Below are 23,281 nucleotides of genomic sequence, written 5' to 3'. Positions count from 1 at the left end.
ACTGGAAGATGTGAGAAGGGGCCCAGTCTCATCTGGGTCTGGTTTAATTTACACCCTCATAGCAGGAAGAAATAAAGGCATCCTTGGTGTGCTGGACAGTTTTATGTCAACTTGGCACAAGCTAAAGTCATCTGAGAGGAGGGAACCTCAACTGAGAAAATGTCTCCCTAAGACAGTACTGTAGGCAAGCCTGTAGGACATGTTCCTAATCAGAGACTGATGGGGAAGGATTCAAACCATTGTGGGTGGTGCCACCCCTGGGCTGGTGGTCCTGGGTTCTATAAGAAAGCAGACTGAACAAGCCACAATGAGCAAGCCAGTAAGCAGCACTCCTCCATGACCTCTACATCAGCTGCTGCCTCCAGGTTCCTGGCCTGCTTGAATTCCTGTCCTGACTTCTGTCAATGATGATCAGTGATATGGAGGTGTAAGCCAAATAAACCCTTTTCTCCCCAACTTGCTTTTGGTCATGGTGTTTCATCAGAGCAATAAAAACCCTAACCAAGACACCTGGTAAAATGTAGCATTTTTAAATTAAAAAGGTTTTCAATTTAAATTTTTAATGGAACCAAGATAGTTCTGGAAACATTTTTATCATTCCCTACCTACCTAGTTTACTATGAGCCAAGAATCTGATGATGGCTAACTAAGACTCCTTTTCTTGTCTTCCTGCCTAGCAATGATGACAACGTTCTGTTTCTACAACATGTCTTACCAAGAGGTTGTGTTTTAAATTTCTCCAGGAGGCCTTTTCTTCTGTAGAAATATTGAGACAAAAATTTGACACAGGCTTGCTTATAACTTGAGAACTGGATAAGAGGTGTGGGTAAGAAAGAAGCTATGTCTGCAAAGACTGGTTGACTGATTGAACTCAGGGATGTGGAAAGGTTGGATTGTTGCAAATCCAGAGGCTAATGACATCATCCTGAGCTAGCTTCAGCCCCCTAAAGAGCCATTCCTTGCCCATCTCTGTGTCAGAACTAACATCCTGTGACTAATTGGTAAAAAACCTTTTGGAAGCTATTAACTAAGCAGAACACTAGCTTCCACCAACCCAAAAGCCAAGACTGTCATTAGATAGCATCTGAGGCCTACAGAAAGCATCCCTCGTCTTGCACACCTGCCTCTTCAATGTACACACCAATGCATTTTAAACTCACCTGGATTTATGACTTTCTTTGTTCTGTAAAAACTACAAAACTTCATGAAACTGCTTCCATGTTGGAACATGGAATTTGAAGTAACATAAATTTGTGTTTCCGGGTCCATAGTTACTTAAGATGGCTCCAGAATAAACTACATTTTATTCCCTTTAAGATGCGGGCTGTGTTTTTGTGTCAACAGGGCACGTATGCTTCATTTATAGACACTTTAAGTTCTAATTCTATAGAAAAAGGAGTCTGTCTAAAATAATCCTTAAACATGTTCACAGAAAGTTTGAAAAGAATCCATAAAGGAATATACAGGGATTTTTCTGTTTATACCTTTGAGAACTGAAGGAAAAGCCACACCCAGAGGAAAGGTCCTACAAGGCCAGGCGAATGATTACACCTTCACATCTGCAGAGAGTTGGAATGCTGAAGATCCAGAGCCAAATTAACTTGGGCTATTGCTAGTCCCTTGAGAGCCCTATCTGATCTAACATCATTTCAACAAATAGGTAAAGCATTTGGAACATATCAACAGAACACCAGCTTCCACCAACCATTTCTCAGAATGTCATCAGGTTCACGCCTAAACCCATAGTCAAGTTTCCTTCCCTCCTGTTTATAACCAGCCCACCTAATGTTCCCATGGATGTATCGGGGAGGTCCTTGATGTACGGCCTTGTTTTGTTCTGTCTAGAAAAGCTCCTGTAACGCTTCCACACTATAGCACATGCTATAATCAGGTCCACCCATATTCCCAGGCTATGGTCATATGTTTGGCTCAGAACAAAGTTTCTCTTGTTCCCTTTGAAGTGAGAGCAGCATGTTACATGAACCCCATCTTTAGGCATTAGTCATTTTTTCCCACAGTTTGTATTTACTTTCTGTGAATTTTGCTCCTAAAGTGTTAACATAGAGCTCTTGACCAGTTTTCTGTAGATGGTTGCTTTTTCTAAGTTCCATGGCTAAAACAATTTATAATGTAAAGATTTTTAAGGCCCCAACCAGCTGATTTTTCTAGTTAGGGAGCTTGTTTTGTGACTAGGCCCTCGGCTTCAAGCTGGGATCTTTAGTAGTTCCTCCACTGCCTCCTGCAAATGCTGCCCAAGGCTAATTGTTACTGCTAGTGGCACAGTGAGGGGCGGGCGCGGCATGCTCCATATCATAAGAACTCAGCTGCATTTGTTCTCTAGGAAGAAGTCTAATGCACACATTGCTAATGGTTTGTTTATTCTGCGTTAACCATCAATCTGGATGTCGGCCAGACAATTGGCTCAGTGGGAATGCTAGACTCAGTGACCTTGGTGTTTGTGAACCCTCCCCCTGCTACAGAGGGGAGACAGCCTAGGAGAAAAGCAGACTGGTCACCTGACCACAGGGACAATACTGAAGCCCGGGATGACTGATTGACTGCCTTTATTTCCCCGACTTTCTAATCGGCTGGCTAAAGACAGATGCAGACAGATCTGTGGGATGCTGAGCTACTATCTTCTCAGATTGCTGGATCTCTGAACAAAACGGCTTAAAGATTCAGGTCCTCAGCTTTGCCTACAGGACCTGCAGCAGGGCCACCTACCTCCCCAGTGCTTACAGTGAATCAGCACTGGCCCTTTGGTACCCAGAGAAAAGCCAGGCCTGTGGTCTGCTGTGGGTTCCAGGGCAGCAGTGTGGCCCAACATGGGGAACCTGAGGACAATCACATCAGCAAGACGACATCTGGATGATTTCTGGGGGTCACTGAGTTCATTGCCCAGGTTGTCGTCATTTAAATCTTGGTTGTAATTCTCTGAGGTGAGTACAAATATTACCCCTCTTCTCCGATGAGAAAACTGAACCTATGGAGGAAAGTTAGAGAGCGCTCCCGAGATCGCACAGGTAGAGCTAATTTACAACCCGGTGTGCCTTATTTCAAAGCCCAGGCTTTCACTGCAGCTCTCCAGAACATTCCACCCTGAAAGGGAATTTGAGCATGAAAGCACAGATACTTAACCCTCCAAAAAGTTCAGTCTTACTGTGTTGTAACAAAATTTATCTCTCAGTGTTTTCCTGAAGCATTTTATGGAAATGAGGGCATTGTATTTTATAACTAGAGACACCCCGGGCTCACAAATCTCACATTTTCCAGGCTCCTAAATCATAGAGTATCAGGCAGAGATTTCAGGAACCCGATCCAATGGAGAGTAAAAAGACCTACAGGTGATGAAATGAGTTAATGATGCGGACTGCCTAACATCCTAACACCACCCCGGGGAACACAAAATGGAAACCTGCTTCAAGGAATTCAGGCTCTGTTTGCCAAACCTCCACAGCATCGCCCGTTAAAACCTCGGTCTAAGGTTACATCCAGTGTGCGGTTCACATGAGCTAATTGAGAACGTTTTCTGTGCTAGCGCCATTTTCTGACGGCCAGTGTGGAAAATCCCCTTCCAATAGGTAGATCAGAGCTCCCTAATGGATTCGGGCCAATTCAGATCGAATCCAATTCACACCTGCAAGTGAAGGGTGGCCTTCCAACCCGCCCCCCCCCCCCCAACCACCCCCCCCCCCCCCCCCCCCCCCCCCCCCCCGCATGTTTGTGGGCTTGGCTCCCCTCACAGAGCACCCTGAAGGACAAGCCAGACCAGATCTTCAAGTCTAGTCAAAAGTAGAAGCTTGGGCCCCTGGCAAGCAGTCGCACTCGGAGGTCTCTTTTAATTCTGTTTTTCTTTTGCTGGTTGGTTAAGAAAAGCATGTGTGCTCTTGTAAGCAAGAGCATAACACTGGAAGATCAATTGCTAAATGGTCTTATTTTTAATAAAAAAAAAAAAAAAAAAAAAAAAAACCCGGAGCCGGATATTGGGGTGAAAGCCTAGAGATCAGAAGATCAGAGCAAGCCACAGCCACAAGTTCTTACCCTAGAAAATCCTCAGCCAAGAGAGAGCTACTTCCTGTATACTCACACCTCTATGCCTTTCTGTCCCCTTGCCATCTTGCTTCCTCTCTCCGCCCAGCTACATCACTTCCTCTTTCCTCCCAGCTCTATCACTTCCTGTCTGTCTGTACAGACCTCCAGACCTCTATGGTTAACTAGTGCTGGGATTAAAGGCATGTGCCACCATGCCTGGCTCTGTTCACAGTGTGGCCTTGAACTCACAGAGATCCAGATGAATCTCTGCCTCCTGAATGCTAGGATTAAAGGCGTGTGCTACCACTGCCTGACTTCTATGTTTAATATAGTGGCTGGCTTTTTCCTCTGATCCCCAGATAAGATTGAGATGCACAAATAAAATATCATCACCTAACTATAAATCAGAACATTAGCGTCTTCTCCAGTGTTGTTCAGGGAAAGGTACTCCCAAGTCTGAGGGGCAGTTTTCCTCGCTTGTAGGCTACAGATAGCATCTTCCTATTGGTTTAACTATTAAGGCAACTCCATGTAGTTAAAAGGAAGGTTTATTTTGTAGGGTAACTTACAAGTAAAGGGATAGGTTACAGGTCTGGGAAAGGTGAAGCGCAGTCCAGCAGTGTTCTCTGGAGAACTCTGCTCAGTCTACCTCCAGCGTCCAGGGTCCAGGAACCAAGAGAGCTGGCCCATCTCCATCTCGGGTCTTCAGGGGTCCTCTCTCGGCTCTGCCTTGTAGGTGTGACAGTTACTGAAGCCTCAAAGAGGGTGGTACTTCCAGGTCAAAGCTGGAACGGCTACCCACTACATCCTCCCTTGGGAGAAAACAAATACAATGATGATGTATCTGAAAAGACATCACAAAACTATAACCACCATAACTATTTAGTCACAATTCTTTCAGTTTTACAGCTGAGGAGGCTCAAAACTCATACAGATTGAAGCCATATAGCCAATAAGACATAAAACAAGGGGTCAGAGCAAAGGCTCAGGGATTAGGGTTCCCAGCACCCCATGGGGTAACCCCAACAGCCTGGAACTCATGCTCTGGGGGATCTGACACATGCTAACCTCAGGGGCACGTGCACACCTGCAAACATGTTCATCTACCCACACACAGACATATACACATATATACACAATGTGTTAAAAATAAATCATTCATATGTGTGCTTATTTGAACTGGGCCTAATTCCAAATGTTTCTTTTTATATTTCTCCTTCAGGTTTACTGTGAATATAATTTTATTTCACAATGTATACTAGAAGTTTAAACCTGATTGCAAAAGTCCTGCAAAATATTCCAAATGACTTGTAGCCCAGCTGTTCTTAGTGCCTCGAAAGGAAAAGCCAGTATTCAGGCCTCAGAACTAAGAACCAGGTACAAGAATGTTTAAATGCCTGTCACTCTGGTATCAACTGCTGCTGTGGGATGGTCTGTATGTCAAATTACTCTGATTGGTCAATAAATAAAACACTGATTGGCCAGTGGCTAGGCAGGAAGTATAGGCAGGACTAACAGAGAGGAGAAAAGAAAGAACAGGAAGGCAGAGGGAGTCACTGCCAGCCATCGCCATGACAAGCTGTAGAGAGCTGCGTGAAGCTGCATCCTTGAGATGGCGCTGGCTTCCGCCCCCCACCCTCCCGATGGCGAGTGCTCTCTATGTTAAACAACTCCTTATTTGGCTTGGCTTTAGATTTTGGCTTGCTAAGGCATACGTGTACCTATCCAGGAATCCCATGTGGCACATGGTGGCTGGTGGACTGAGACCTATATAAGGCTGGGGCGGGCTCTCCCTAGGGGAGAAGAACAAAGGAAATAGATTTGAAAAGGCCTGAATAAAACAGTTTTGAAGAAGAGCTCGGTGTTGTGTCTTCCTTGCTGGTCGAGGCAGACGCGACAACAAGCAGCATGTGAAGATGCCGGTAAGCCACAAGCCACGTGGCAAGGTATAGATTTATGGAAATGGATTAATTTAAGCTATAAGAACAGTTAGCAAAAAGCCTGCCATGGCCATACAGTTTGTAACCAATATAAGTCTCTGTGTTTACTTGGTTGGGACTGTGGGACTGGCAGGTGACAAAGATTTGTCCTGACTGTGGGCAAGGCAGGAAAACTCTAGCGACAAACTGCTGTTATTCAGTGGCTATTTTTACACTAAACAACTCAGAGTGAAGAAAACATCCTGTGTGTATTCTTTGTCTGTGGAACCCCTCTGCCCTGTGAATCATGGTCATGTAACATTATACTATTGCAAGTGGCTTTCCCCAGTGCTTTTACCAATATGACAGAGTAGAAAGTGTCAATCTGCTGCCCCTAATCAAGGGCAGGATGCTTGTGCACTGCTGGACAAAGTTACTAATTAAAAAATAATACTTGCACACAAAAAAGTAAAAGGAAGAAAATATGGGCTATTTCCCTGCTTTCTTGGCTGAGGAATCTGGCCTAAAAGTTCATGTACATCTTGAATTTGAGTAATCAGTTTGTCTACAAGTAGCAAACAGTTTTTTATGATTTACAGTTTCTTATGCAGTATTTTTCTAGCAAGGGGCTATATAAACTCTATTCATTAGGCAACTCACTATTCTTTAGTTGCTATAGTAAGAAGGTTCTATTAGACTATCTATAAATAACAACAGGTAGCCAAGCAGACTTCTGCCAGTGCAGCTTCCACATCTCCTGGAGAGGGGTCGAGAGATTAAAAAACACAGCTCCAAGGGGAGAATGGGCCATCATAATCTGATGTGTCTTTTTTTTTTTTTTTTTTTTTTTTTTTTAGTGCAAAGACAAAGCAAGAAGGACCAGGCCTCAGAGACATAGCAAGGCCTCGTCTCTGGGAATGTATGAGAGAGTATTTCTAGAAATGCTTAACCAAGGTGGGAAGACCCACCCCAAATGTGGGTGGAACCAATCCACGGGCTGGAAAAAAAGGGGAAAGGGAGAAAGCAGAGTGGTAGAACCCCTTGTGTTCTCCTTCCTGATCCGTGGAAGGGTCCCAGCCACGCCCTCCCAGCTGTGACCCACTGCACTGCACCCTGTTGAACCCTGAGCGCAGACAAATCCTTCTTCGTCTGAGGGGAGAGAGAGAGAGACAGAGACAGAGAGACAGAGACAGAGACAGTGAGACAGAAAGAGAGACAGAGACAGAGAGAGACAGAGAGACAGAGAAACAGAGAGAGAAAGCACAATTATTTGGTCCAGTAGTCGGATTTCTGGGTACATATCCAAAAGAAATGAAATCAGTTTGTCAAGGGGCATCTGCGCCCTGTGTTCATTCACTGCAGCATTGATCATAACCACTGAGACATGGGCTCAAGCTAAATGTCTATCAGCAGACGGATAGGCTAATAAAATGGACTGCCATTCAACCTTAACAAGGGAATCCTGCCATTCACAACAACACAGAAGGTCCTGGAGAACACTGTGTTGAGTGAAGTCAGCCAGGCACAGGACTCAATATCATAAGATCTCACTTACCTAATGAAAACCAACTCATGGAAGCCGGAGGCGATTACCAGGGCTGAAGGGGAAAGAAGAAAGTGGGGATCTGTTGGCCCAAGGGACATAATTTCAGTCAGACAAGAATAAGTTCTAGAGGTGTGCTGTGCAACATGATGACTATAGCAGTGTCATGGTTGGGAGCTGTTAAGAAAGACCTTAAACATTTTCATCACCCAGAAATGTACATAGGTGAGGTAATGATGTAGCACCTTGATTTAACAGTTTCACTACGTGCACACAGACCAGGATAACACACTGAACACATAAGTATACGCAATTTTGTCAATTAGAATTTGATAAATGTTAGACAGAGGCAGGTGGATCTCAGTGAGTTTGAAGCCATTCTGGTCTACAGAATGAGTTCCAGGACAGCCAGGGCTACACAGAGAAACCCTGTCTCGAAAAACAAAAAACAAGAAATTTGATCCATGTGAAAAACTTGTTCTGTAACTTCATGAGTCACGTGAGTGACTACTTGTTCATATCTCAACTTCTCCTTTGCCGTCCTTTCTCTGACCACCAATTATACAGGCTTCTTGTCCACTGTCTGGTGGTGAGTCCCTTCCACTCAATCTTGGAAACCATTTTTATCTTTTAACAAGCACTTTCCCACACATGTTAGAAAGATTTTTCCTAGATTATAATTTTTATTTTATTTTGTGTATTTATTAATCTACACACACACACAAAAATTGTGATAGTATTCCTTGACCCAGGACCGTGTGCATGCTAGACGTGTACTCCCCACTGGACTGTGCCTTCACCCACCAGAGTTTTTAACATTCACCCTCTAACTTTCATGAATCTTGGCTTCACCATTTGCCATCTCTAGCGTTATGTGTGCAGTGGTCTTTCCTTCTCTAAAGATCGACTACACAGTAGTTACTGATCTCTTCTCTTGTGTTTCCATTTCATATATTTGGTTGATTTGGAATCTCTTTTGCTTTATATAATAAAGTAAGGATCTAATTCCATTATTTTTCAAAATAGCCAATCAATTTCCCTGGAATTCTTTATTGAACAATTGTAGGGTCCAAGGAAATGCTGAAGGAAGACCGCAGACTCAAATAGTATGTAAGAGCAAAGAGCATTTATTAATATTCCAGCATGCATGTGGGGTCGTTCACCTGTACAAAATGGCGACGACCCTGAGAGGAGCCTGTAGGCTCCTTTTAAGCACAGCTAAGAGAAGTTTCGGTGACAGTTAGGTCATCTCAAATATGATTGGTTAAACAAGCAGCAGCTATATTAGTATACTTTTAATCGACTGAGGTTTAGTCTTATTATTTTGGGGCATACTTGCACAAACTTGGGTAAGTTCGGACGTGACTCAGAAGGGGGCTGCTGGGTTTGTCCTTGAGATATTGTGAGGCTGGCTCAGGCCTCGTCCCTGAATGTAAGGGCCTTGTGGATAAATGGCCTTTTGTGGAAAAGACACCTGTTTTGCCCTTCTCAGAGAACGGAAATTTAAATTCAGTTGTGAGGGTGGGAGAGTTTAACCCCTTCGCAATCTACTATAAACACTTAGAAATGCTCTAATTACCTAGGAATCAGTGAGTCTCATCCTGATGTTTTTTTTTTTTTCCAGCGTAGAGACAAAACAGGAAGAACCAGGCGTCAGAGACACAGCGAGATCTGAAGTCATTGCCACACCAACCCTACAGAGCATGGCGATGCTCTAGAAACGAGGGGCTAGAACCTAAAAACGCAAATCATTTTCAAGTGTGTACAAGATTCTAGAGGATGTTTTCCTCTCAATTTTCCTCTGATGGGCCTGGTTTTAAAATTGGAGCTCAGAGCGATGATTATACATAAATTATACATACACTTAAAAATTCCTTTTCTATACTAGTCCACACTAGTTTTCCTCATAAATAATGTATTAGGAAGACAGATTTTCTAGTACAATCATTTGTCCCCAGTTACAAAAGCACAGCCGGGCAAGTGTTCAGTTCAGACAGGAAGAACCAGCACCAGGAATTCTTCTTTCCCTTGAGATAAAAATAGAGGGGAATGTCCCCTCCTCCCTCAGTTTGGACCAGGACAGAACCGGCTGATCATGACAAGTTTTGTTTTAATGACCCTGAGAAAAGATCCTGGATCCTCTCCATGTAACTTGTTCCAAACTGTAAAGTTCGCCATTAAAATACAAATCCATGGGGCAGCAATTGGAGCGGTTCCGTCCTTTAAACCAAAGTGCCTGTTACTTGGTGGTGACAGCCCTCTGGCTGTTGTTCTTTGGATTTGTCTCCAGATTAAATAATCCCAACCCTCCAGATCAGTGGTCCTCAACCTTCCTAACGCTGCGACCCCTTAATACAGTTCCTCATGTGGTGGTGACCCCCAGCAATAAAATTTTCATTGCTACTTCATAACTGCAATTTTGCTACTGTTATGAATCATAATGTAAATATTTTTTGAGATAGAGGTTTGTCAAAGGGGTCACAACCCACAGGTTGAGAACCATTGCTCTATACAGCTAAAATTCTAATTTCATGCTCACAAACATCAGAGCAACCTCAGACACTAATTAAGGGCTAAGGAAACACACATAAACACATGAAAATCCACACTCCCTCATTTTAAAAATGTCTATGGCTGATCACAAATTTTCCATTTTAACTCTGAAATTCTGTCTCTTACTCTGCTTCTTAAAAGGTGAACTGTAATGAACCAATCTGGCTTCTATTTGAGGAAAAACTCAGAGGAAAGCCCAGTGTGGGCTCCTCCCTCTGCAGGGGTGGAGAGTGTGAGAGGGAGGCAGAGGTGTGAACATAGGCATCGGATGTTCCTTGTGCAGGCATTGTGAAGGGCACTCTGCTTTGAGCCTGAGCTTTGAGCAAAAAGTGTATCCTTTCCTGGGGAGAGGGGCTAACAAATGGCAGTCCTTGTGACTACGTAAGATAAAGACATTAAAGGGAAGAAAAAGAGAAAAGAGAGGCCCAGCTGTAGAGCTGGGGCCTTGAGCAGGACAATGGCAAGTGACACAAGACAGAGCTCACAACTTCTGAGCTAGTTTGTTCTAAAGACCTACAAGAATATAGTTTTTCAGCTCAATTCTGGGTCAAGGGATCTCAACCAAATAACTGGTCTTAGCCTATTCAGGCCACTGTGTCAAAACTATCTTAGACTATTTGTCTTACTTAGTGTTCTATTGTTGTGAAGAGACACCATGGCCACAGCAACTCTTATAGAGGAAAGGATTTAATTGGGCCTTACGGTTTCAGAGGATTAGCCCATTATCAGCAGGATGAGGGCATGGCAACAGGCAAGCAGACATGGTGCTGGAGAAGTAGCTGAGAGTTCTACATCCAGCTCCTCACTTAGGCGGCAAGAAGAAAAAGATCCTGGGCCCGGCTTGGGCTTTTAAAATGTCATAGTCCACCCCCCAGTGACACACTTCCTCCAACAAGGTCACACCTCCCAATCCTTTCAAATAGTGCTACTCCCTGGTGACCAAGCATTCAAATCTATGAGCCTCTGGGAGCCCTCTTTCAAGCCACCACAACTATTAATTTAGAATTGAAATTTACTGCTCAGCCAGGCAGTGGTGGTGCACACCTTTAATCCCAGCACCTGGGAGGCAGAGCCAGGCGGATCTCTGTGAGTTCGAGGCCAGCCTGGGGTACAGAATGAGTTCCAGGACAGGCGTAAAGCTACATGGAGAAACCCTGTCTTGAAAAACCAAAAATAAAATAAAATAAAATAAAACAAAACAAAATAAAATTTGTTGCTCACAGTTCTGAGGTCTGGAAGGTCTAAGATCAAGATGGCCCCTAGCTTTTGTGACAAAGCACATTCACGAGGTGGGGGAGACAGAGACGTCACCGTCAAATTCTTCTTTAAGGGCAACTAATCATCCATATGGGTTCTGCCTTTGTGATCTGATCGGTTCTGAAGGCAACTAAATTTCAGCATAGGAATTGGGGGATCAATGTACGGCTTATAGGAACTGGAGGACAAAGAAACTTGGACTTTCTGTGTAGTGTCTCACTCATGGTCCAGATGCCACTTCTCTTCCCAGCACCCCTTTCGTCTACCGTCATCAACAGTCCCCACTCCTGCTGGTCATAGCCTCGGGTTCGAGGCCCGGGGGTATGACATGGAGCCAACTCGGCTCAGGCAAGTCTTCATCAGAATGAGATGTGGGTCAGGACTAGGAAGTGCAGTACCTGTTGCCATGACACTCGGCTAAGTTCCTGCTTCCTCTCTTTTTCCCCAATGCATACATCATTTTTACCACCTTTGCATCTGTCGCCCACTCTCAGCAGGTGTCTGTAGAAGCGGGTCGCATTCAAATCACCTACATCAAACACTCCAGGGTGAAGTGTGCAGACGATGCCTGAGTAAAATCTCCTAAGCCCAGCAGTTAGGAGGCTAAGGCAGGAGGATCACAACGAGTTCTAGACTGGTCTGGACTGTAAATGATAAGGCCTTATCGCAAAACAAAACAACAAAACCCATCTTCAGATGAAAAGTGCCCTTTCTACAGTTTGAACTAGTCAAATCTCCACAATGGCAAACTCTGGGTGAAATGAGTTTGGGCCAGGTGTGGGAATTCCATGGCAAGCTAGCATATTGGTGGTGCCTTCAAACGTGTACTAAAAAAAAAAAAATGCTCTCAAATTCAGTTCGGTGTTTGAAGGATACATCAGACATGCTGATAGATGGGAAGCAGGAGGGTGTGGGCTGTGGGGAACGGGTGGGGGTGGGGGGAGGGGGGCAGTGGGAGGCATGGGGAAGCTGGAGAATGGGGGAAGTGGAAGATGGGGGGAAGGATGGCGGAAGGTGGAACACGTGGAAGGCAGGACTCAGTGTGCTCTCTGTTAAGCCGTCACTTCTGCTCTGAGATCTCCAAAGAAAACAAAGGTTTGGTAACCCCGCTCGCACTCATTGCGTTAGCCTCTTGGAGGTTCTCGGCCCCAGCCAGAGCCGCTGTGCTTATTCCCTGACCCTAGACCTCGCCGGGTGACCCGTACACAGTACTGGTCCTGGAGAAGAGTTTACTAAATGTGATCTTCACCTCTCTGTGATAATTTAGAGGTTTCCTAGCACATATATTCATGTGCAGCTACACACACACACACACACACACACACACACACACACACACTCGCACACTGGCCTGGGATCGGGACTCTTGCAAACTGTGTCACTGATCTGTGTCTAACCTGGTTGTTCACTCACTACCCGATCCTTTCTGGAGTTAGTTCAGTGTAAACAAGAGCTCAGAGCAGTTTACAGAACACACCCCAACAGGTTCTGTTCTCAGATTTTACACACAGGCAGGAAGTGTTTCCCGGCAGGTGGCTGCGCCTCCGTGGGATTGTTTTGTTTAGTAAGCAACCTCTCACATCAGCTCGCTGAAGGCTCCGAAAAGCCTTCATTGTTTTAACATGGGCACTTGGTGTTTGGGCAGCTGCTCCGACATTTCAAGGTTGAGTGACTCAGTAGGGAAGCAAAAGGCAGCAAGCCCTCGAAGCCAAGCCTAGAGAACTTTCTGGAAAAGATATGCACCCTCCAGAGAGAACTAAATGAATACATGGACAGCAGGCGTTTTCATTTCCCTAAGCTCAGAGTCCCCTTGAGAATAGTACCAGTTAAAGAATACCCGTCGGCTGGTGTCTGCACATCCACAGGGAAATGGGAAACATTTCTTTTACTCTAACATTTTTTTTCATATCGGGCATGGTCCCGCATGCATTTAATCCCAGCACTTGGAAGGCAGAGGCAAGCAGATCTCTGAGTTTGAAGCGAGCCTGGTCTACAGAGAGAGTTCCAGGACAGCCAGGGCTACACAGAAAAAAAAAACACAAACAATTAATTAATTAAATAAACAATTTTTTCCATTCCACTCGGTAAGGTTTCAGATCTAGGTTGGGGCCCATGAAGTGTCTCCGGAGTGTCTTCCTTGAACAGACGCTCACACTCTTTCCTGCTGTGCTCAGTAACTTTGAAATAAAACACACAGCCAGGAGAAGGTCCCACCTCCTGAGCAGGGGAGCCTCACCCCACCCGACTGTGGATGCCTCTCAGCTCAAAGCAAGATTAGGAGACTCCAGTGTTGGCAACAGATAAAGGGATCAGCGGAGGCAGGAGCAGCAAAGGCCCCGGGAAATTTACATAAGCCTTGAGAAGTAGTGGCTCAGAGTGGCAGAGGGGGCCCCTGGAGAAAGCAGAGCAGAAGAAAACATCTGTAACGAGCTGTGAGGGCCAGCGAGCTGCGGAGGGTTAGAGCGGCCACCTCTCCACCTATACCACAATCAAAGAGCTGCCAAAGCAAAGCCTTCCGCAGCTGGTATTTCCGGTATTGTCATCCTTCCCTCCTCCCAAGGCTGCGGAGCCTTTGAAGTAATCCTGGAAGGGTGCACACGGAAGACGCCCTTTGAAAAAGCCTTCAGGGGAGCAACTAGGCTCCGAGAAAGCCTTGCAAGGTAGACAGGTCTGCCAAAGACCAGACAGGATGGCTTAGCACCAGCTAGAGCGAGCTTTCTTACAGTGACAAGTCGGAGAGCCCAGCCTCAGGGGCCCCCTTCAGCGCGAAAACATACATACATACATCCGGTTTCCCTCCTGCAGCAGTCGAGAGGGCAGAAGACACGGTGGTTCTTAGAACAGTACTCTTAAGCCACAGTGAATTAACCTTTGGGCTGTCAGGATGGCTCTGTGCATAAAGGTCCCTGCCGCCATGCCAGACATCAGGGGATCAAACAGCTTTTACAGGTTATCCTCTGACCTCTACATGCATTTATTTGTACATTTTGTAAAAAAAAAAAATCAAGAAAAGCAGCTTTTGACAGGATGACACATGCCCACAATTCCAGCTCTTGGGAGGTAGAGGGAAAAGGACCAGTAGTTCAAGGCTAGCTTCAACTATATAGTTGAGGTAAGCCTGGGCTACATGAGACTCTGCCGCTGTTAGCATTTCTGGCACCTCTAGTGGCTTCCTGGTGGCTAGAGGTGCCAGAAATGCTAACAGCCCCACCCTCAAACAGAAATCGAGTGCTTTGCTGATCTGTGCTCATGAATAAGCCATGATCCAAATGTTTAACATAATACCTTTGCCGAAAAAGAAGACAAGGAAAAGGAAAGCAAAATCTAGGGACTAAGTTGTGGGTGGTGGCAGACCATCAGAGGCCGGGAGCCTGTGCCTGCTCCTGCTCCGGGAGAGGCGCAGAACCAGAATGCAGATGCAAAGAGGAAAGGCACCCAGTGCAGGCACTGAGGGCCCTGGAAAGATCCGAGAAAGAGGTCCAGAGACTGCTCCCGGCCTAAAAGGGGATCCGGGGTATTTTACATGGAGAGAGAGAGAGAGAGAGAGAGAGAGAGAGAGAGAGAGAGAGAGAGAGAGAGAGAGAGAGAGAGAGAGAGAGAGAGAGGGAGGGAGGGAGGGAGGGAGGGGGAGGGAGAGAGAGAGGGAGGGAGGTGGAGAGAGAGAGAGCGCGAGAGCTCATGCAGCTCCCAGAGAGGGAGCCTCTGAAGGTGGTTCCACCTCCATCCAACAGGAGCAAGTATCTGGATTTTTGTGTTCCAGGAACAAGGCCAAAGCGGGGGAGGAGGCCTGTGAGCCCATTGTCCTCCCTTCATGAGTCCACCAAGGACTTTGCAAATGTTTCCCAGAGGCCCCAGAAAAGGGAAGACTGAAAACTCTGAGGAAGAGATGTTTCCACAGAACTGCATTTCAGCTTAAAAGGTACCGAAAGGTCACTGGCTTCGGCCCAGGCCACCTAGAACGCAGCACACCGAGAGCCACACGGTCCCAGACCAAGACCACTCAGGAGCCCCAGGGAACACGGAGGAAGCACTTAGGGAGGGGAAAAAAGGCAAAGTAACTTGTTGGGGTCATCCAATTAGACAGGATTCTTAGAAATAGATTCTTGCATAATGAAGAAGCATTAAGAGGTAGTGGCCATGGCCATTTTTGTGGTTTTCTTCAGACTCCTGGGCAAGGCTCCAAAGGTGTCCACAGACTAGCCCAATATACACAGTGGTAGCAAGGATCGAGTGGGAATAGTCAACATATTAAAGCACCCTGAAATGTGGGGCATGTATGTTTTAAACCAGTGCTCCCAGGGATGCAAGACTCTTCCAGGGTCTTTTTCTTAATAATATTAAATGTGTTTTGCCTTTTTAATTCTCGTGCTTTCACATTGGAGTTCTCCAAAAGGCTGCAAGACACGTAACGCCATCATTGCTCTGAGAGCTAGTGGGAGCTATGCTTACATATTTTTTTGCTTTAAAAACATGCCAGTGGGGGCTGGAGAGATAGCTTGGCAGGTAAGAGTGCATATTGCTCTTGCAGAGGACTCAAGTTAAATTTCTAGTGCCCACATGAGGCCGCACACAACAGGCGGCAACTCTAATTTCAAGGGATCTGTCTCCCTCTGCTGGCCTCCATAGGCACTGCACCCACATGCACAAACCGGTGTTCAGGCACCCATGTGCACATAATAAAAACAAATTTAAAAACTATTCCAGTATTAGTTACAACATGCACGTGTTGAGAGATCTTATCCACATGAGCAAAGGCCTTTGGAGTTCTCAATAATTTAATAACTTCAAGGAGTCTTAAAACCAACAATTGTGAGAACTCAGGCCCAGGTAAAACAGTGCAAGTGTGATCTTTCTGGTTCTTTGCATTAGAAACTCAGTAATAAACTTAGCATTGGAGCTGCAAAGGATTTTATTTTTGTGAAAACATTTAATGTAATTGGGTTAAGTTTACTTAAAAATTCAAAGCTTAGTCATATTTAAATCTGATTTTGAGAAAGTTATGTATTATAATTTATGTTTGTAAGTATCTAGGAAGAAAACATCTTTTTAAATATAAAATAACTGAAAATTTTTAGGTATTTAGTAGTGTACTATTAAAATTAAAATATGAGCAATTTGTGTATATTTTGAATAAAATATTTAAATTTTCATCCACAAGTATTTACTAGCAGTCAACCATAAATTGGGTAAAAAAATATTCCTCATAACAAGATGAGGAATCACTATCTACAGAAATAAGCATGAAATGACAAAAAGGTATAAAATAGATAGTTTACTAATTACATGTATATATTTTACTTTACTACTCATTTTTGTTTTTATTTCATGTGTATGAGTGTTTTGCCTGTACATATGTATAGACAATATGTGCATTTCTGGTGCCCGGGGAGTTCAGAAGAAGGCATTGGATACCCTAGACCCCGAGCCTCAGGTGGTTGTGAGCCACCATGTGGGTGCTAGGAACTGAACCCAGATCCTCTGCAAGAGCAGCAAGTACTCTTAACTGCTGAGCCATCTCTCCAGCCCCACTTTGTTACTCTTATGAAAACGAGCAACCCACCATCAGAACGGCGATAAATGGACAGTAATAAATTCCAGTTATTTTTGAAGGTTTATATACATTGAAAAACCACAGCTCAACTCTGTTTCTAGTCTCGTGAGCGTAAAGATGGACTTCACATCCAATATACCTGCGAAGAGTAACCATACATCCGATCCAATGTATGAGCCAAGAGCCTCACAGTATGTGCTTCCCTGGGCCCTGGGAGTTAGGGGCTCTCATACACATTCAGCTTCTCACCTGATAACCTTCTGAAACAATTACAAAACCCGTAATGTCTAATAAACATGAAGTAAACAAGGGTAGGATCTGAAATACCCCAAAGGGGTGAGTACATAGAAGACGGGATTCATTTACCCTCGGGTTTTCTGAGTGTGTACTAAATATATGTTAATATATTAAACTTCTAGTTTAACTTTTTCTTTTATGTATATAAGTGTTTTGCCTTCATGTCTGTGTACTAGGTGCAAACCTGGTACTCATAGAGGCTAGAAAGGACTGTTAGATCCCCTGGAATTGGAATTACAGACAGTTATGAAGTCACTCTGTGGATGCTGGGAATTGAACCTGGACCATTGGGAGAGCAGCCAGAGCTCTTTACTACTGCAAGGGGATGTTTCTTTCCAGTGTATTTTGTTTGTAAATGCACACACACCCACGCCCAGTTACACACACTTCCAAAAACGCAATGGCAACACAGATCCTGTGTACTCTGTCTTTCCACCATTCTGGGACCACATTTCCACTTGAAGTAAATTGGAGGTAATTGTCTTCAAATGAAACAGTATTCCAGTTCCAAGGATGTCACCACTCACTGAGTCCCTCCTCTGTGATGCGCATTAGACAGCTGCTAATTTTCACTCTTAACATTTTCGGAATCTTGGTGTACTTACTTGGTTATTTTCTGAGGGGAAAATGATGACAAAGTTTTGGTGTCATTTAAAGCTCCTGATGTCTTTGCCAAACTCTCTTAATAGCGGTTGTATAACCTCCAGTGGTCCTGATTATATCCATTTCTGAAGACCTCTGTTGGTGCAGCATGTGCTCTCTCTCTCTCTCTCTCTCTCTCTCTCTCTCTCTCTCTCTCTCTCTCTCTCTCTCTCTCCCTTTCATCTCTGCCAGTTCCCTGGCCACTGTGATAGCTCATAATTATTTAATTTGTATTTCTCGAATTACCAGTGAAATAAAATATATTTTATTATGCCTGCTGGCCCTTTTACTTTTTTAATGAACTACGTTTTTTTTATAGCCAGCTCCTTTGCCTATTTTCAAATCGAGATGAATGTTGTATTTTTTTAAGATGGTTTTCAAGTTTCTTTAGTCTACTTTAAAGCCTTCGAGTTTTTTCTTTCTTTTTTTTGTTGTTTGTTTGTTTGTTTTTGAGACAGAGTTTCTCTGTGTAGCTTTGGAGCCTTTCCTGGAACTCACTTTGTAGGCCAGGCTGGCCTTGAACTCATAGAGATCTGCCTGGCTCTGCCTCCTGAGTGCTGGGATTAAAGGCGTACACCACCACTGCCTGGCCTTCAAGTTACTTTCAAAAGTACATATTTTCTTCCATGCTGAAAAGTGTATATATGTGTGGTGTGAGTGGTGTGTGTGTGTGCCTGCATGTATGCTTGAAGGCCAGAGGAGGACACTGAGTGTCTCCCTCTGTACTGTTCACCTTATTCCTTTGAGGCAGGGTCTCTCCCTGATCCCAGAGCTCTCAATTTTTTTCTTAGGCAGCAAACCCCTGAGATTCTCTCGTCTTCCCAACAGTGCTAGGGTTACAGGTGTGTGTGAGGCCAGGCCTGGCCAGTTTTATGGGTGCTTGGCTCTGAACTGAAGCCTTCATCATTGTACAGCAAGAACTCTTAACCATTAAGCCATCTCAGTGTGCATGTATCAATGAATAACCAAATGTGAAAAACACTGTAGAGAAAAGGTAAAAACTGCCCATAATCTCACTATATTATCTTTCTTCTTAAATTGTACAAAGTAAATTCAAGTCTATTCCCTTCTTATCTCTACACTGTAGCTCTTTCAGCTGGTCAGTATGCATCCTTCAAGGGAAAGACTCTTCCATAGAAAGATCCACATCAGGAACCATGAAGAAACTATGTAAAATTCTTAATTAAATTTTTTCCATTAAACTTTCCATTTTTTCCTTAGGCGATGAGTAAGTGTTTAATTTTATATTCTTCTGATAATTATATGCTTTCATTTTGACAATTCGCTTCTTGATTCATCTGGAATCTATACTGGCATATGGTATAAAGCAATGATTTAACTCAGTACTGGTTAAGTGATGATCCATAACATATATTGCATTATCCAACTCTTTAAAATTGGCTTCAGGGGCTGGAGTGATAGCTGGGTGGATAACAGGGCAAACTGCTCTTGCAGGGGACCTGAGTTTGTTTCCCACCACCCACATCAGGTGTCTCATGGTTTACCTATAACTCCAGCTCCAGGGGATGCAACACCCTCTTCTGGCCTCTGCGATCACCTGTACTCACATGCACATACATGCACAAACAGACAAAATATGCTTAAAATTCATGTAGCCCAAAACTGGATTACCAGAACACAGATGACCCTCGCTCACAAATGGACAGGTCTAAAAATATTATAGATTTGCTCAGACATTTCACAGATGGAAGACTGCACCTGACAGCCAAGAAATGCTTGAAAAGACAATCCCCTTCAAGAGCGGTGGTGCTGAGACAACGGCTACCATGTCATACATTGCTTCTTCTTTAAAATGTGTTCTGGCACCAAGTGTTAAAACACCTGCTAGTCTGTGGGTGTTAATCCAGAGAGTAAGTCGACATTACTTAATAAGGCTAGTCATCCTTCACAATCCATCAATTCTACTTCTGATTATATTCTGTAGAGAATTGTTTGCACACCTCTCAAGGAAATATATGTTAGGATATTTTGTAGTGTTGTTTATAGTAACGGAAAATTGGAAGCAACTTATAAGTTGAATGTCCAGAATACACATCTATTACATTGGATTGTGTTGCATTGAGTTGTATTGCATTGCATTGTGTTGCATTGGATTGCATTGCATTGCAATGCATTGCATTGCACTGTATTAGTGAGCTTTCCATCACTGCAATAAAATACCTGTGACAATCTACTTTTCAAAGCGGGGAGTGAAGGCTGGAGAGATGGCGCAGTGGTTAAAAGCACTGGCTGGTCTTCCAGAGGACTCAAGGTCAGTCCTCAGCACCCACAATCACTTGGTCTCACTGCTTCTGATCTGTGATGACTCACTGACATGGCAGGGTGCAAAGTGGAAGAAGCTGTCCTCACGGCAGCTGGGAGGCAAAGAGCCAGAAGGAAATGGGCATGCGCTCTCAGATCCCCTTCAAGGACACTAGAGATGTCTAACTTCCTCTCCCCGGACCCCATCTATTACAGGTCCCACAATCTCCCAGTGGTGTCACAGGCTGGCAGCCAGGCTTTCAACACATGGGCCTTTGGGAGGATGCTTCCAATATAAACTCCAGGTGTAGGCTGAGAAAACATTTTCTACTAAGTCAAAGAAATCATCAGACTCAGGGGGTTGGGGAACTGCTGCTGACAGTGAGTCATCAGAAATGACTGCTTGAAGGTTGACTTTTCACTTCCTAAAAACTGGACATTAACAGAAAGTACACGCTATTTTTCCACTGAGCTCCAGGAAGAAAGAGCCAGTTTTGCCAAAAGATACTAGAATTTTTATAAGGTAATAAGAATTGCATATTCCCTTTATGTCTGTATTTTCAGAAGGCTGAGGGAATGTGCAATTAGTTGGATTCTGCATCTTATTTCAGATCCTAATCCTAGATAATCACCTTCTGATGAATTCTATACGTTGTTAAGTTTTCATATATTATTTATCTGCTCCATTTGTATATGTTCACAGTCTTCTTAGGTCCATGTAGAATGAAGTGTGTGTTAAAGTAATAAGCATTTCATTGTTGGGTAGGTCAGTGGGTAGATGGATTTATGAAGCACAAGATTATATTATTAATTTCTCCTGAGAAATATAACCACCAAGTAGACTGAGAAAGTTTTTCATCTGTTCAGTACATTTGCTTGACATATGAAATCATACTTGGGAAAAAACATTCCAGGGACTAAAGAGATGGCTTGGTGGTTTAAAAATATAGTACACTTGCAGATGACCCAAGTGCAATTCCCAGCTCCCATGTGGACCACTCACAACCCCTTGTAATTCCAGCCCCAGGGCATCTGATGTCCTTTCCCGGCCTACAGAGGTACCTGCACACGTGTGGCACACACTCACACAGACACACTCATACACGAACATATAAAAATTGATAAAAAATTAAAAATGATATTCTAATGTTATTATACCACTTCCCCCAAACCTTTGGAAGTTCTATATTCTCTCTGAACTTACACGGGCATTCCTTAGCTGGACATCTACAAGATTCCAATTGAGCATTCTAGTTTGTATGTCTTTTGTGCCCAGTATTAGCTCTTTGCCTCAGCCAAATTGAAAAGTCAACAGTTATGTGAGCACACTCCACTTCCCAAATTCATCATTTGAAAATACTGTTTCGTATGTGTTTCCCCCACCATGGAACGCTATTTATCCTACCCATCCATCCCAGAAGTAATTTAGTGGTAACTGTGAGTATTCATACTAACTAACTTCACTCTATACAACTCTACATAGATAAGTGTTGGTGACCCCCATCTTACAGATGGGGAAAACAAGCACAAACAGGTAAATACCTTTCCAAGCATAAACAGCTCATGAGAGATGGAGCTGAGATGAAACCCAGCCAGCTCGGCCCTAACATCCTGCTCTAGCCAGCAACTGTAAAGAATTTCCTGGCTCTCAGCCCTTATCATGGAATGTAAGCATCCCATTCTCAGAATCCTCTGATCCTTATCCTGTTGGATATGAGCTGATATGTCTCTGTCTGCTTTTGTAGTAGGTAAGATCTTCGGCACCGAAGCCAGAGCCTGAATGCCAGCTCAGCCACTTATCACATCTGTGGCTTTAGATAAGTTACTTAACCTCTTAGAGCCCTAAGTCCCTCAACCAGAGTGTCTTAGTCAGTGTTCTCCTGCTGTGAAGAGACTCAATGACCATGGCACTCTTACAAAGGAAAGCATTTAATTGAGGATGATTTACAGTTTCAGAGGTTTAGTCCATTATCATCATGACAGGAAGCGAGGCAACACATAAGCAGACATGGTGCTGGAGAAGGAGCTGAGAATTCTACATCTGAACCCACAGGCAGCAGGAAGAGAGAGCTCATTTAAGACCTCAAGGCCCACCCCCAGTGACACACCTCCTCCAACAAGACCACTGACAACCATGGTGGTTTGAGGATGGCTCCCATAGACTCGTGTATTTGAATGCTTGGTCACTAGGGAGTGGTCGCTAGGGAGGGATTAGGTGGTACGTCCTTGCTGGAGCAGGTGTGGCTTTCACAGCAATGGACACTAGGACTCAGAGACTGTGTGCATCTGTAATAAAGGCTAAATAATCGCTTACTGGAGTTCCTTCTTGACATTCTAAAAAGTATCCACGCCATTCTTGCACTCAGTAGGGACAGTGGAACTAAACTTTGGTCTATGGTATATACCAGAAATTATGTCACCCACTGCCAGACTTGATCCTTAAAACTTCCCACAATCTACTCTGCACGATTTCTCCTTCTATACATTCTTTCAGGTTGCAAGAAAATTACTACAGCTCCAGAAGATGGAAGAGCCACTAGACAGAAGGAGTTGGGGTCCCTGAATGGCAAGGGATTCCCCACTCCACCTCCACTCCCACTAGACTGAAAGCTGATTATGAAATGAGGCTTATTGCATTTAGCTGCTGAGAACTGGGGGCTGTAAGTTAGTCTTATTAGGTCTTTTTGATGTCACTGAAGAAATCCCACAACATCATCATCATCAGGTTCTCTATAATCTCAGAATCCATATTCTGCTCTTTAAAATCTTTACTACATTTCTATTTATTTATTTTGGTGAGTGAGGGTTGAAGGTATGCATGCCACAGCTCACGTGTGGTTGTCAGAGCACAACTTATGAGAGTCGGTTCTCTCCTTCCACCATGTGGGCCCTGGGGTCAAATTCAGGCTGTCTGCCTTGGTGGCCAGGGCCTTACCCCACTGAGCCATCCTGCTCGCTCAGTATTCTGCTTTTCTATCAGCTCAAGAGTCTGCTGGTCAAGAGGACTCCTCCAAACCTTCAGTCCTTTAGCCATCTATCCTTCTACTCACTCTCAGGAGAACACTGTGCTTCCTACAGCACAGAGAAAGTAGGGGCCATGGGAGCTCCTCCACTCTCACCCTTCTCCTGTCCAGGCAGTACGCTGAGAGCCATGCCCACTCTCCTCTTTCCCTCCTTTGGAAGAGAAGAGGATCTTCTCCCTAGTCTCTGGTTCTGTCCCTTTGT

At 44.2% G+C, this 23,281-nt stretch overlaps 1 long non-coding RNA gene across 1 annotated transcript in view; it reads right to left on the bottom strand.

Annotated features, from left to right (window-relative positions):
* Positions 1 to 4,604: 4,604 nt before the first annotated feature.
* LOC128106541 (uncharacterized) overlaps positions 4,605 to 23,281 on the bottom strand; it is a 51,893-nt gene continuing 33,216 nt past the window's right edge. Inside the window, exons 2-3 of the long non-coding RNA XR_008216808.1 lie at positions 7,507 to 7,549; positions 4,605 to 4,844 (exon numbers count right to left, since the gene is read on the bottom strand). This is a non-coding gene — a long non-coding RNA (uncharacterized LOC128106541). The remainder of the gene's footprint in view (positions 4,845 to 7,506; positions 7,550 to 23,281) is intronic.

Source organism: Peromyscus californicus, unplaced genomic scaffold, assembly GCF_007827085.1.
Source record: "Peromyscus californicus insignis strain IS unplaced genomic scaffold, ASM782708v3 Scaffold_9__1_contigs__length_137607984, whole genome shotgun sequence".
Classification (NCBI taxonomy): Eukaryota; Metazoa; Chordata; class Mammalia; order Rodentia; family Cricetidae; genus Peromyscus; species Peromyscus californicus.
This window is presented reverse-complemented; position numbering and strand designations above follow the sequence as displayed.